General features: G+C 38.2%; 1 protein-coding gene across 2 annotated transcripts in view; it reads right to left on the bottom strand.

Annotated features, from left to right (window-relative positions):
* Positions 1 to 15757, bottom strand: part of LOC118434589 — a 34205-nt gene that overhangs the window by 17847 nt on the left and 601 nt on the right. For both annotated transcript variants that reach the window (XM_035848419.1, XM_035848418.1), the window contains exon 2: positions 13117 to 13662. The gene's annotated coding sequence lies outside the window, so the exon portion shown is untranslated. The remainder of the gene's footprint in view (positions 1 to 13116; positions 13663 to 15757) is intronic.

A 15757-nucleotide genomic window follows, 5' to 3' on the forward strand; every position in this document is an offset into this window, starting at 1 on the left:
TTCTCCCGTCCTGGGAAAAATGTGGTTTGGACGGGAAAGGCGAAACCCTGCTGGACGGATACATATGTCGATGGATGGATACACTCCACTTACGCGGACAACCCATAATTGTCACATTCGTACCGCTCCTGTATTCCTCTGCCTCTTGTCCTTTCTCATTCTTGGAATGGATGGTCTTTATGTTCTTTTTATCCCTTTTCACTCCCAATGGGGACTACGTGCGGAGAGAATTTCGTCCATTTTGATAAGGTCGAGCTTACCCCGTGACAGATAACCCCACCCTTCCTGCACGACCCCCGCCTCTGACTTCCTCCACATACTGAGCTAGACGTAGGCAAACATAATATGGAAAGTGGAGTCAAGTGAAAGGCAAACACTTTCCCGGGTGGGTTGACTTCTGGATTTGAGTGATGGGATAATTGCCCAGAAATTTCGCAAAAGCAGAATGTCGCGAATTTATAATGGCACAATTTTGCACAATTGATTCTTTATTTATACGAGGGGATCGAAGAATGGCACAAATTCTTCATTAGCGAGGTGATTGGCCACAAAGGAGAACTTTCCCTATAATTTCTCCGGGATTTGATGACATGGCATTTGGAAATATGGAGAACGAAATTAGAGATGAGATTTCGTCATAATTTGACAAAAATGGAAAACTTATAGACACAATTTCTCCCCCTGTGGTTAGTTAATTCGACTAGAAGGGTTCGAAAGATTCGGAATAAACGAGTTTGTATCGACGCCATTTTTCGCAATTTTATAAAATTTTGCACAAACTGAGACAAATTTAAGAAACTGGGTTTAATGGAGGTGAAAGGTTCGTATAAAATTTTGTGATTTCGAAACATTTTATTATCCAACTCTACAATTATCAACACCAATTTTTGCAAACTTTTAAAATTTTCAGAAACAGACAAAATTACTACGAATTATTACTAGTAAAATATAAATTGTATTACTTTTCGGCTGAAAAACTGCACCCCATTTTTTCCTGTTTACACAGTTTACACTGTTTCAAAGCTCGCCTTATGTATGCACAATTTAAAAACTAGCTAAAAACATATGGCTAAATTCGCACACAAGAAAAAACACGATGAAAAAAATACCATATTTTTGCAAACCCTGCATCTCCAGACCTGTTATTACGTTACATTACACATTTCCTCCTTCTGGTCGACTTACTCTTGAGAATAATCCTTCGTTAGCGTTTCTCTCTCATCTCGTCTCATCTACGCCCCGAAAGCACCACTTTCTCCACCACATGCAACACGTGGATTGGATCATTTGCTCAATAAGCAGATCCTTCTGTCGCATTTATTTCAAGGAAATATCACCAAATACTTAATTTTTTCCTGTGAGTATCAAATTTAACTTTGTTGAATGGATTCACTTAATTAAATTTGGAATCAGATTACACAGAAAGACGGAAATCCTGGTAAAGAAGAAATTGCATAAAATTTCATTAGTGAAATATGTATCCATTCATTTCATGCCTTGACAAAGTGCAGGTGGACGGAATAAGGAAGTATTTAGGTCTTCGTCTCCCCTCTTATTAAGCCATGCAGAGAAACAATTTGGCCCGAATTAAGGCAAAATATGAGACATTTCTACATAATATGGATGTGGCCTTCGTTGCCAGAAATTGTGCCAATATGGCAAAAAAAACTAAAGTATGCAGAATAAGAGACAGGGTTCGTAAAGTGTTTTTTATGTGAAACTCGCCGTGTTTTTATTTTTAAATTCAATCAAATTCAATTTTTTATTTTGGAAAATCCAAACTTAAAACCTGTATAAAATTGTCGAGACAGTAAGTTTTTTGGACCTTAGTTTTTGGTACTTAGTGTGGGGGTCAAATTACAAAAAAACATTACACCTCGTCCTCTTCACTGTTGACTCTACTTTTTGGATAAATTGTAAAATAAGTTGTGATTTGCACTAAAATCCGTAAATTTTGTAAAGTTCAAAATTGTAGTAAAATTTTACAAATATTTCGAGACTACAAATTAGCCTACAAATTTTCGTAAATTTACTCCAACCAAGGACGTCTTTATATTTTCGTAAAAGTTTGTAAAATTATTGTACAAAACGCACAAGTTTGAGCGAATTGGTTCACTATTTCGTTTTTAAATTCGATACGATGCAAAATATCCATGCGTGATTATTTCTATTAAACTCTGCCTTCGAAACCCTGTCACACGATACGTAACTCACAATACATATCTAATTCTCGGAGTGAAATGAATTTCATTAGTTTCCTCATCGCGTGCGTAACCCGCCACCACGAGGAGGATATTCCTATAACGACATCGGCTAACCTTGGACGATGGATAAGATCTTATCCCGATTTGTCCATCCTTATGATATTTCTAACCGGGCAAAATGGAGAGTCAATCATAATAATCGTACTTATTGTCCATTCTGACTAAGACACTGCTCGTGTCGACCTCCTCCCAGCACGAGCAGCGAAATATTTTATGATTTCATTCCCCAACTTGGACAGTAAAATTAACAAAATGTATAAATTTGTCATATTTCGGAGCAAGGTGGGCTAATATTTAAGCGAAATTAATCCACTCTTGGATTAAAGTGGGGAGACGATTTTAATGCAGTAGTCGAATCCTCTCGAGGGGCTCGTGCGTATGTAACGTCGAGGCTAGAATTTTGGGTCATATTTACGAGATAACGTTTAAAAATGGTGAGACCAGTAGAAATTCACGCATTTTTCTGCAAAATCTGGTTCTGCAGAAGTCCAAAGTTTTCTACAGAGCGTAAATTGTGGAAGATATTTTCTGTGGGATAAATTATGCAGAAATTTTCCGCCGAAAAATGCCCAGTTCTAGAGGATTCTAGCCAAAATTAGTACATTTTTCTGCAGAATTAGGTTTTGTAGACGAGACTACATTGAATTCTACACAATTTGCATGCCTAAACTTTTCCGCAGAGTGTAAATAAATAAATATGCCGGATATTTTTCTGCGGAATGAATCATGTCGAAATTTTCGGGAGGAATCTTCTGCAAAAAAATTGACCAAGTTTTTTAGCAGATTTTGATTTTCATACGGGATCTTTCCCCCGATGTGAACGGACGGTCCTTCAGACTAACGAAGGTATGCATGCATATGTACACACGTACACAATTAACCAACACCGCCGCCATCGCCACTAACTAACTAAGATACATGCATAATAAGTACGAGACGCGCTTCCTTCACAAGAAATCGATATTGATTGGAAAGTATTTGCATGCAGAGAAGTTGGCCGAAAATGGATTAATCTTTGAATAAGGTTCGAGTCGTGGTTTCTTCATGGGTCGTCTTATGTATTTCTCCAGCCGTTCGGTGGACGTGGTGGATAAGTAATGACAATTGTAATGTGGGACACGCAACGGTGGCGAAATTGGGAGTCAGACGAAATGAAACGGGGACGAGAGAAAATGACACTTTGTGTGAAATATACAAACTATTTAGTCCGCTTATGAAATTTGGGGTACATGTCCACCTCATTTGCATATTTATTTACGGATGGATGCTATTTTTACCAAGTTCATTTCCTCGGAAATTAATAACTTGAGGATATATCTCTCTAGTTAAAAATGAAGCAGGGTCACGGTTTCGGGTTTATTTGTGTCACAAATAAAAATGCTGTAATAAATAGAATCTTTATGTAAAGTGGAAGGTTTGCCCTGTAATAATTTTAGTCTGAGGGAAATTAATTGGTGAAATGGTTCACCTTTTTTGAAATGGAACTAAAATCATTTCTCAAAGTGAACTTGCTTCTTACAGTTTTAACCCGGAAGCTGGGCTTATGAAATGATCGTGTCCGTCTGTCTGTTTGTCAACTCCATTTAAACTAATCTGATCGAAACAAAATTGTGTACATCATTTTATGTCAACGTATGTATGTAGATAGATGCATATTGTATTTTTTTGTATATAATCCTGCAGAAAATTTCTTTAGGTTTTATTCTGGGAAACCAATTGTCCATAGTTTTCTACACAAACTGCTACGCCAATTTTTTAGTCAGAAAATCTGGCCAAAATTCTGCAGGAAACCGATAAATAAATATTTAAACTAAGGACCCCATGACTCGGGCTGAGCAGAGCTGCACTGCAAGTTTAAATTCTGTAAACATTTTTTATATCTGTTATTTGTCTCCCTGTCCACCCACACTGCTAGACGGGAAGAAAGTGAAAGTAGGAAAACTGTTGCGAATTTGTGTTCCCGAAGTTTCTGCACATTTTGTGGGTGCATCTCGTAACACCGCTAAATGGGTCGTGCACACGGGATGTGTTCTCATTTAGCATGTCGTAACAAGTCAGGAGAGAGTGAGAGAGAGGAAAATCTGCTAAAAATCGACCCCTCCGTATCCATTCGCGAAACGTAATCCGGCCATGATCTGGTTTATTACGTACTTCATGTCAAATCAAACAAGTTAAAAAAATGTGAGATTTCTGAAATTGAAACCTACCTCGACTCACTCACGTCTATTTTGGGAAGAAGATGAAGACTTGTTTGTTGTGCTTCCGCAATGTTGTGGATCGTAAATAAATACGTGCATCGTCACCAGCTCGGATTAACATATCGTTTCCCTGGGACGTTCACCTGTAGCTGCGAGTTTTCTAAGCTGTGACTGACTCACGGCTCGGTTTCACTTTCTAAACACAAAATTATTGTGGGTGGATGCACAGATAAATAAAAAGTTGAGATCCGATCCGATGCTGGAGGTCTTTACGGGCACACATCCGCTCACTTATTTTATGAGACGTGTAATAAATGTGGGTAATAAACCGGGCAGAATTTTTGTGTGACTAGGATTGACTCGGAAATGAATGGGGAGTAAATTAAAACGTCACGATTTACGGAAAATAAGGTAAATTTGGAAATTATGGGATTTGTGAAGTTTTTCATATTTCGTACGAGAAAATTATGTACTTATTCCGTTTTACATAATTGAGTCGTAAAATTAAGCGAAAATGTATATGAAAATGTACCTAAATTTCTAAATGTATGAAATTAAATTAATCAGAACTAAATTATAGGGAACATTTATTAATTCCTGGTTTTAATGCTGATCGTGTAATCAGAGTCATTTTGAGAATTAAGGTTATTATAATTTACATATTTACTTAATTTTGCATTGTATAACCTCCATTGGATTGGTATAGATTAGTCTGTAGGCTTAACGATCATCCCCCAAGATTAAAATATCTCCTCTTACGTAAGGTACAAATTTATTGCAAAAAAAACAATTTTTTCACTCGAGTCAAGTACTGCATTCTTCTGAATAAAGGTATCTATCTGATGCACAAAACTAGTAGAATTTCCTTAAAAAAGACGCATTTATAATGTCAAATTTTCAAAAGTCTCATACTATAATTTCTAAAATTGTGTGACAAAACAATCATTAAAGAGGAACCCACCATCCTACGCATTTCATCTTATCCTTGGTATTTCTTTAAAATGAACATGCCTCCCATTTTTTCCCAGAAATGTCAAATTTCTTCCTTTGTCCTGATAATAATCATGTCTCTTTGGCTCTGATGATATAATTTCTTGTCCCCCGGCCACGATGCGAGGATCGAGCGAGAGTGACGTCAACCACTTTCTCTTTCTCCCCATTTATGTGCATATACGGCAGGATTGAATTTATCTATGATTCCAAAAATGACACTATTTAGTCCTCTCTCTCTCTCTCTCCACATGAATGTATCGACAATGATGAAGCCCGTTCAATTCTCGTCATTTTATTCCATTTCATTTAAATCCCCTCCAGAATTGAGTCAAGTGAAACGGGCAGCCGTGCAGGAGGGATGTCAAATGTGACCAAAAATTCTATTCACAAGAGGAGAAAGTTAAGTCATATTTTTAAATCGGAGTGGTCCGCATGGTCCTCAAGGTTTCTATCGGTCGCCTTTTTTTCAGTGTTTCGGGTACAAGTTTGCAAGAAATAAGGGCAAGGAAGTGGATTTTTGTAGCTATTTTGACGCATATTTCTTGAACTTTCTCCCAGTTTCTTGCACCCCCCATTTCTTGCGTTTCTTCTTTTGTAGTAGAAGAATGTAGCAAACCCTTGAGGAACGAAACACTGCTTTTTTCAAAGAAAACCTGATTCCACAAGAAAGAATGAAAGAAAGCAATTGTTCTACTGGTAATATTTTCCATACATTTTTTCACTCCGTTCCGTGCAATTCATTTATCGAGCGTATGTAGTTTTCGATACAGGTTCGTTCCCTTTTTGCTTAATATTATGCAATCAGTGCAATCTCTCTCTCTATCTCTCTCTGCAATGTCAAGAAGAATCAAGTTTTGCAACGGCATGGAAATATTGCATAATCATTTATTATCCCCGCATAATTTCATTTCATGTGGAAGCAATCGATGCGGAAATTTAATATTATCAAATTTCAAGGTAGCCAAAACTTGGGTTTCCATGCTTTAATTGGATAGAAGCCGGGACCGTGCGGGAAGGATGTGCATGGGCTTCTTTTCGGTAACAAGTGGCCATGTATCTTCTCTTTATGACGATGCAGGTAGGCAGTGACGCGACCGTGTAGGTGGACCAGTGCAAACCGCAATATAGCCCGAGAGGAGAATGTACGAACTTTTCACTGCCAGATTTTGATGCCCTTTGGATAATAGATGAGGGTAGGAAAAGGAAGGAGGGTAACAAAGTTAGCAATATTCAACAAAAATCCAAAAAACTTTGAAAATCTTAAAATCCAATGTTTATCGGAATTGGAAAATTCGAGCAGAATTGTATCCCCAAATAGTTGCTTTATTATAATACCCAAACATCAAACTCAGCATTATTGATATGTTGACTTTTTGGAAAATATGTCAGGAAATTTTCGAAAATATTTATAAAAAATTAAACAAAAGTTGAGTTTGATTTTTAATATTTTAAAATAACTATGTAGGACTAAAATGCTGCAAAAATTTTCTAAATCCGATAAAAATTTTACTTTTAACGACCGTTTAAAAATTGTTATTTTCATGGTTTTTCGCCCTTTTGCGTGGGTGAGGCCGCATGGACATTAACTCCCCTTCACTTTTCCTACTCTCCCCTGTTATCCAAAGAAGGGCATCAAAATCTGGCGTTGAAAAGGTCGCAGGTTCTCCTCCTAAGTAGATTTGCAACATATAGACGACCACCTCGCTCCATGTCATCCATAGATATTTCCTGCCAAAGTATGATTCCTCGCTGGTGCATAACAATGTGTAAGCTGGGATTGCAAAATATCAAAAGGCTTCTGTCACAGGGTGTCTTGCACGTTTCAGTTACGAAATATAATGGAATTCATGTACACATTCGCTCCCTGAAGGTGAAAAGGATTCGAAATAATGACCACATCACATGACTGGTCAGCCTGACTTCGTTCGGAGGAATTCTGTCCAAAGTTTAGATTTATAAACACCAAATTGTCCCAAACAGGGGGAAAAGTGTGCAAATTGTTCTACCACCGACTCAAAATCAGTGGAAAATTGGGGAAAAAATATTTGTTCCCGTCTTTTTTTAAATTTTTTTCGACCGAGACGTCAAAAATCTCGCAGGTATGAACGCCCACAGGGTTAAAAAAAAGTGAAAAGAATTATTGCCTGTTATGTCATCACCTTCTTTTATTCGTGTCGTCGAGTCTGGCACGAATTTCTTGGTAAAAAAGACGGGATGCAAATTTATCTCTGAATCCGATTGGAAAGCCGAGTTAACAAGAAGATCGTCAAGATGGGAATGAAGCATAAAAGATAATCGAGAATGGACTACTTGCAAATCTATTTAGACTCACGTTTCTTGTGACGGTAGAGATAAAAAATTTAGGGAAAAGTGCAGAACTCGAATTTGTGAAAATTTGCGAAAATTGTGTAAAAAGGGAAAGTTCATGATTCGTAAGGTTATTCAATAATTTTGGAGTTATTTTTTTCCCTCGGAAATCTAAAAAAATTGCAAAATTTATAAATGTAATTCTCTAACGAATTGATGGTGAAAAAAGTGAAAGCTCTACAGGTTATTTAGAAGTTTGAGATATCCTCGTTCTTCTAAAATTTCGAAACAGTTTATGAAAATGTTGGTGTAAAAAGTGAAAGCTCGATTACAGAAATATCTTTTTTTGCCTCAGAAATCTAAAAAAAATACGAAAATTTACAACCGTACAAATTTCTCGTGTAAAAAGTGAAAGCCCTCTAGATTCAGTAATCTTCTTTTTTTTTTTTTAACATAACGCACGAATTTATTCCAAATATTCAAATTAAATCATCAAATACATATCATTTATTATAAAAATATTGAGGCGACGTCTTCTCGACAAGGCTTTACAAAATTTGGCCGTCATGGGTAGGAACTAAGCCAGTGCTTGTCTCCCGTATCTTCTTGCCTCTTAAAATGTTACAATTTTAGTAATTTTGGACAATTTCAGAATTCATAGAATATCATTAATTAATATAATTACAAGGTTTTCTTAACAAACGACGTATCAAATATATAGTAAAATCTTATCACATTATAAAACTAGGTGGGTTTATCTTACATACTAATTTACGACTAGGTATTGGTTAATCATGCAGAAAAAGGAAAGTTAATTGCATCAAAACCCTAAATTAATGTTTATTTTATTCTTGGAAATTTTATAAATAGAAAATTTGTCCCAATTTTTTTGAAATTTAGGAAAAAGGCTCGAATTTATACTGCATGCATAAAAATCAGTCAAAATCCGTCCATAAAGAAGGTGACGGAAAGAGGAAATGAGATCAAAATTGCCAGAGTAATTATTTAATCGGTGGACAAATGCTTTATAAATAATATTATATGCATAAAAGATAATTACATTTCCCCCCGCATGCGAAACCCCATGAAGGAAGGCGTCGTCGAAGGCTCGCGAGTCAATGTTTACTTTTGTAAGCAATTTGGCTACTATTTTTCTTAAATCTAAAGTATGTGGACATTTTAAGTAATGTTCCACTTTCGGTTTTAAAAAATTGCAAAACGGGCATGAAAAATTAGTGTAAATTTTAAGTGAATGTGCCATGGAAGGGGTCAGACCCACATTGTGCCAGAACTTAAAGACATTGTCTTTTTCCGGGTTTGACACTGGAGTGGTTGCTAAGCGGAGCCACTGTGGGTGAGAGGAGAGGACATCGTCCAGCTCTTCCCGTTTAATTTTATTGTGCACCCGTAAGCAGTGCAGGTAGTTGGTTGCCTTGGCAACCGCAACCCTTTCTGACTTACTATACAGTGAATAAATGTCAAGCTTTATTTCAGTTGAGTCGGTTACCATCCCAACCACATCAATATACTTTTTCCTCTCCGAAAATGCATGCTTTTTACTGCTGCTGGTAATGCCTCAATGGATTTTAATTTGTTCGGACAGTAGAGATCTCCAACCTTTACTATCGTACAACGAGATAAATAATTATTACTCAAATTCCTAAATAAAAATTGGCTACCTATCATAATATCATGTAAATAATCCCTGCTACACGTGGCAAGTCCCACGCCAAGCCGTTGGGTCACACTGTATAATTCTTTATAAAAATAGGATAGTTTAACAATCTCGGAATTAATTAATAATTGGACTTGGTTAAAAGATTCAGCGAGAAAATAATTGTCCTTACAAGAGGACAAAACCTTATTTACCAAAGTGAGACGGAAAGTTGCGATCTGGGCTGCTGGGTTCCGCACACCTAGACCCCCATTCAATTGCGGTAAGTAGACGTAGGGTCTTGAAACCCATCTTTTCGACCCCGACCAAACGTAATTTTCGATTTTCTTGGAAATCTCATCCAATATTCCCAACGGTGGATCTAGTACTTTAAATATGTACCAAAATATCGGACTGAGAAAAGTATTGACGATTTTACTGCGTGAAAAGTGACTAACAGGTGCGCACTTTTTGGTGTAAAATTCTAATTTGGAGTCAAATTTGTCCATCAAAATCGTAAAATTTTGTGCCATAAAATTATTATTTCCGAAATAAATTCCCAAAATTTTCAGCCCATCTGAAACTACAGGGAATCTAGTTAAGGGGGGCGCCTGGGCACCTAATATCAAAATTATTGACTTCAGATCATTTAATTTTGACGATGAAAGTTGTGAATACTTTTCGTACTCCGACTCAACTATGCTGATTTGGCTCTGATGACCAAGGAGGACGTTTGTGTCATCCGCATACGCCGAGAGGTACTTGTGCGGGTGTTTTCGCCAGGCGCTAGGGCCCGAGATTCGCAACTTTCTATGCAAATTAAATAATAATGGTTCGATCGCGATGCAGTAGAGAGGACTCGCACTGGGGTCACCCTGCTTGAGACCGACTCCGACTGATATGGGGGCCGTGAGATCACTGCCCACCGACACCACCAAGGTGAAATCAGTGTGCAGTAATTTCACATAGTTAATAAAATTTTCAGGATATCCGAAATTTTTTAAAACCCTATAAAGATATTCAAGGTTTACACGGTCATAAGCGGCCTCTTGATCGAGACTGAATAATAACCCATCAAGTTCACCACTCTGAAAAGCATCCCGTATGAAGGTCAAATTGTCAAATATTGACCTCCCCTTAACACCACATGTCTGCCACGGACCTATGATGGAAGGGAGGGCAATATTTAGACGAGACTTTACACAACTTGAAATGATCTTATAATCAGTGTTGGTCAGAGATATGGTACGATAATTTTTAAGAATTTTAGGGTCACCAGCCTTGTAAATTAAGGTGGCAACAGAGCTCCTGCAAGATTTTGGCAAAAGTCCATCATTACACGACAATGTTGCTAATTCGCTTAAAATTTTACTAAATTGAGTAGAAAATGTCTTGTAAAATTCGAATGTTAAACCATCCAAGCTGGGGGCTTTATTATTTGGGGATTTTTCAGTAATCTTCGTTCCTCGGAAGTATCCAAACTCTGATGAAATCATCATATAATCGCCAATAATTTGTTAATGATATGCAAACACGCCTACACACACACTCCCTTCGCTGCGTATCTATCCACTCGTACGTACATGTATAAATATATACATGCACACGTATCAAACCCGAATCTGTTTCATGTTCCTTCATCCCATATACCACACCAAATTCCGACTATTTACGTAACACACCGCAAAAACCGTATTATTATTACAATAACAATAATAATCGTTATCCTGGCCAGCAGCAGAAGCAGAATCGAGCCCGCCGCCTGTCAGGTCGTCGTCGTCGTCGTCATTGTCGCCACCACTGGCGAAAATCTGGAGATCTGCTGCTGCTGAATAAAATCCATCAGCTTATTTTATTTTATTTTATTTTGCACGTCATCCCAGCACATACAAAGTATTTTTCGAATTTAAGGATGCACATTCATCCCAAAAACACGGACTTCTCGTGTGTATACAAGTTGTCAAAAATCGTCATCTGCATATGGTCGCCGCGGCCGCCTCGATATTTTTTACAGGCAAAAGCTTCCCCGAGTTTTTTCGTCTTCTTTTCAATGTTTCCGCATCGTATTTTTGGAAGGATTTATACAAAAAAACGAGGCTTTTTTAACCTCAGAGTTTTTTTTCAATGTTTCCTTACAGTATTTTTGGAAGGATTTATACCAGGTTTTTTTACTCTGAGCTTATTAGCGAAAAGCGGATATTTAATATCCTACAAACAAACTAAAAATGTCACTAGTTCGCCAAACCCACGAGGAAAAAATTGTTTACGGTTTCTAAGAATTTGCGTCAACCAGGAAGGAAAGAGCATGCCAGAAATGGGAACAAAAAAGGCCTCACATTTCTCATAAAGGGTATCAGAAACGATAAACTACTTGTTAAAATTTCCGAAAAAAATGTATTTAATTTCAAATCTTTGATGTCCAGCCCCTGCCAAGATTTTAATAATTTAGATATCTTCACAAAAAGGTCAAGGGTATCAGAAACCATAAAATTTCTGAAAATCTTAATTTGTTTTAAACAAAGACAAATATTTTACGTATTTACAAATCCTGGCTAGATTTTCATTACTTTTACATTTCCACAAAAAAAATTTCTCCTAAAGTGTCAGAAATCATAAAATTCGTTTAAAAAAATTGAACTTATTCTCAAAAAAAAATAAATTTAACTACAAACTCTGCCCAGATTTTCATTATTTTTACATTTCCTTCTACACCACACGGTAATAAGAAGAAGACAAAAAAAATGTGATGCACATGTTCATCTTCTTTTCGCAGAGAGAAAAAAGACCAGAAGACATCACTTAATTGGCGTTCTTCATCGCCCTCGTGCACATACATCCGTCATCGCTCCAATCCGTATAAAAGCAAGAAAGTTAAGAAAACACACGCTGTTTTCTCGCCGTACGTAAGTGAAGTGATGTAAATGCATGACACGCATATAATGCACGTACGTACGCTTAGTGTCACTCTGAATCAGAGGAAAATGAGGTTTTAAACGGACTTTTATGGAAAATATGGCAGAATCGTGTTATCATTCGTATAATAATTGAGACTCGCTCGCTCACTCACTCGCGTCGATCGCGAAATTGTGTCGTTCAATCTTTTCAGAATAAATATGTACGAGAAGACGCCTACTCGAGATTTCATGTGGCAAGGAAAAACTTTTTGTGGGTGTAAAAAGTGCATAAGATTTGGTTCATTTTTACCCTTTTTGGGCGATTGTTCGGCAAGAAATGCATTTTAGATACTTAGATTTTTGAATATATCTAATTCGCATAATAATTTAAACTCGATCGAAAAATTGCGTCATTTTATGATTCAATTCTTTTCAGGCTAAATATGTACGAAGACGCTTACTCGAATTTTCGGAGGGAAACCTTGCTTTCTTTTTTTGTGCACTGGTAAAAAGTGCATGAGATCGCCTTCATTTACACCTTTTTTGGCCATTATTCGGAAATAAAAGCATTTTGCTTCGATTTTAGAGTCGCGTCAAAGATGGATGCGAAAAATATTGGGGGCAAAAACGGCACAGGTCTTTATTGTTTGTCCCTGTTTTTCCCCCCCCACAAATTATTCGCTCCCAAAACTCTGTCATTTCAACCACCTCGTCACATTTTATGTATGCATGTGGCAATTTCTTTTGCCACTTTGGGCACGAGGAGGACATAATGAGTGATGAATAGTGACGCAATTTCGACTTACCAGCACTTTATCAAGGACCAATTTATCTCAGTCAGTCTGCTCTCTTTCGTGTTGCGAAAAACGTCTCATCGGAGGAAGGAGATGTGATCATCATTCAAAACGTGGGGAAAAGCGGGCACTCTGCAAAACCACTTTGTTCCCAGAATGTCTCTCCTCTAATCTAAATCGGAATCTGATCCAGTCCCGCAGCACACAATAAACAATTAACTAAACTCTCCACGGGGCACGTTTTTCTTTGGGAGGGGACCCAAAAGGTTAAAAATTGTGCAACTTTACTTTCTCCATCATTTTTTCAACCTTGGTTTAGTCTGCTGGTGGGTGACACACACGTAATTTTCTCAGGATTAATTGCACCACACCGACGACGAGAGAGAGAATGGAGAAAGTGACAGTTTACAAATTGGAGTATCACTCGAAAATTGGATGGTTTCTTGCTAAAGACTTTCACTTTAAGGTTGGGCTTCTCTCCGCCACCAGGGGTTGCCCCTGGTCTCTGGGTATTTGGCACGGTCACAGTCTTAAAACAGAGTCGATGAGCTCGTCCTCCTGCAAATGGAAGGGTATAATCATGGTTAGTTAGTTAAGGGCTGGGCGGAAAGGAAGGGGTCTTTTTTGGGGACGACTAAGCAGCGTTTCAACCGATTATTTTTGCACATGCAAATATTCCAGTTCATCTCAAATGGAAATTGAACATTAGAATTCATATGGTTAAAATGGAAAAATTTTAGTTAACCGAGGGTCTCCGATGGGGTAATGTGATACGTCATTTTGTTCGTCTCGGCGAGCTGAACAAAAATATCCAAGCGCGAAAGCGCGGAAACGTCCCGTTCAAAAGTTATGGCGGGTTAAAGTTTGAAATTTTTATTGCATTTTTGGACGTTTCGGAGAATTCTAAGACTTTGTCTCACTTTCCCCCGGGGCGGGAAATTTTTTGGGGCGAAATGAGATTCTTGGGGTAACGCGAGATTTGCGTTTTTTTGGCGGGGCGGGACCACCCAACACCGTTCTAGCTAGCTTTCCTGGGTAGCTCTTCTAGGTAGCTCTCCTAGGTAGCACTACTAGCTAGCTCTCCTAGGTAGCACTACTAGCTAGCTCTCCTAGGTAGCACTACTAGCTAGCTCTCCTAGGTAGCACTACTAGCTAGCTCTCCTAGGTAACACTAATAGCTAGCTCTTCTAGGTAGCACTTCTAGGTAGCTCTCCTAGGTAGCACTACTAGCTAGCTCTCCTAGGTAGCACTTTCCGCGTACCTAATCTAACCTAACCTGCTCGCTTCGCTCGCTAAAATACGAACAATACCCCAATATTGGACATAATTAGTAACAGTGCGGGGCCCCCACTTTCGCACTTTCCAGGCTCGCGGTCTAAACGTGCGGGGACCCCGCTTTCGCACTTTCTTGGCTCGCTTCGCTCGCGGTCTATACGTGCGGGGCCCCCGCTTGCCCACTTTCTAGGCTCGCTTCGCTCGCGGTCTATACGTGCGGGGCCCCCGCTTGCCCACTTTCTAGGCTCGCTTCGCTCGCGGTCTAAAAGTGCGGGGCTCCAGGTTGGTCGTAAACAAGTTGGATGAGCCCCGCCCCGCTAAAAAATGCAAATCTCACGATACCCCAAAAATCTCATTTCACTCCAAAAAGTTCCCGCCATGGAGGAAAATGATTAGAATTCGATTTCTACAATAAAAACATGAAATCTCACGTTACCCCAAGAATCTCATTTCGCCCCAAAAAATTTCCCGCCACGGGGGAAAGTGAGACAAAGTCTTAGAATTCTCCGAAACGTCCAAAAATGCAATAAAAATTCGAAACTTTACCCCGCCATAACTTTTGAACGGGACGTTTCCGCGCTTTCGCGCTTGGATATTCTTGTTCAGCTCGCCGAGACGAACAAAATGACGTATCAGATTACCCCATCGGAGACCCTCGGTTAACTAAAGTCTAGCCGTTAAAATTTTTTGTGGAAATTTTGGCTTTGAAAGTTTGTTTCATCATGAAACATTTGGCTGATTTACAAAAAATTGACTTTATGTAAAAAATTTTAGCTTGATTTTTGTTAAATTGAATTTGTTTGCACTCAATTTTTGTAAAGCTTGAACTGAATTTTTTTAAACTGTTTGAAACAAATTTTGCATCCGTTTTAAACGAATTTTCTCCCCTAAAACTAGTCTGAAACAATTCTAGACTCTGCCTTAAAAGCACGCATGAAATCCTAGTAACGGGTCAACCTGCGACAAACTTTCGTCCCACCGTTGCTGCACACCCCTTACGTAAAATATTAACCAAACTGGTAAATATGTAGCTCCGTCATGAAGGAGGTGACACGGTTTGACATTTTCTCTCGACATGATATCCCATCAAGAATATAACTTCGTCTCGACACGAAACCATCGTGCTTACATAAAAAATATGACAACCTTGAACTTAAAACAGGGGCAAAATTAGTTTCGTATTAATTACTTATCGAGACGGTATCAATATCGATATGCAAACAATAATCTGTGTCGATCAACTAAATATATCGCCTTATCGCCCTCCTCGCAAATACGATCATTCACCACATTCGAGATCCCAAGTAATAATGACATATTACATATTTATCCCTATCATTATTATTATTGGGATCGATTAATCGTAAATATGCAAATG

The sequence above is a fragment of the Folsomia candida genome, unplaced genomic scaffold, assembly GCF_002217175.1.
Source record: "Folsomia candida strain VU population unplaced genomic scaffold, ASM221717v1 Fcan01_Sc002, whole genome shotgun sequence".
In the NCBI taxonomy this organism is placed as follows: domain Eukaryota; kingdom Metazoa; phylum Arthropoda; class Collembola; order Entomobryomorpha; family Isotomidae; genus Folsomia; species Folsomia candida.